This window comes from Meleagris gallopavo, chromosome 28 (genome assembly GCF_000146605.3).
Source record: "Meleagris gallopavo isolate NT-WF06-2002-E0010 breed Aviagen turkey brand Nicholas breeding stock chromosome 28, Turkey_5.1, whole genome shotgun sequence".
In the NCBI taxonomy this organism is placed as follows: domain Eukaryota; kingdom Metazoa; phylum Chordata; class Aves; order Galliformes; family Phasianidae; genus Meleagris; species Meleagris gallopavo.
The window spans coordinates 1,114,482-1,115,054 of NC_015038.2; the positions used below are offsets into that span (position 1 = coordinate 1,114,482).

The 573-nt window shown below is 44.3% G+C and overlaps 1 protein-coding gene across 1 annotated transcript in view; it reads left to right on the forward strand.

The window, feature by feature from the left end:
- OLFML3 (olfactomedin like 3) overlaps nt 1-573 on the forward strand; it is a 7,918-nt gene that overhangs the window by 5,750 nt on the left and 1,595 nt on the right. The window lies entirely within an intron of this gene.

A 573-nucleotide genomic window follows, 5' to 3' on the forward strand; every position in this document is an offset into this window, starting at 1 on the left:
GGATACCTGCTGAGGTAATTGAGAGATCCACACGTAGCATACTGTACACTTGTCATCCCTATTTCAAAAGCAAGTTGCCTTTTACTTCTTTGGATTAACTGAAACTTCAGGGTCATTTACAACACAAATTAAGACACTAATGGTCTTTCTACAGAAATGTCTTCAATGAGAGCACAGTTACCCTGGATGCTGGACCACCTCCTTGCTATCACAGATAGCACAGCAGGCCAGGAGTGCACCCACAGCAGCTTTTATCTGCAGTAATTGATGCTCTGTTTCCCAGACTAACAAACTGCCACTTGCCCATATGGAACCTGGCACAGAGATGCTCAGAGGAACACAAAAACCCATCCATTTCCTCTTGAATGAGTTGCATCCAGTGGGGCAACACAACATCGCTTCGACTGAGCAAACCCTGACCAGCTCCAGGATAAACACCTACAGACTACACAGTAAGAACTGCATCAGCAGAGCCCATCGATCCCTTTGAGTATTTTCAGATGCAATTTAGCTGATTTCAAAACAACCCCTGCATTTCTGTACTTGGAATTCAGTGTCCCTTTGTTTCTTTGT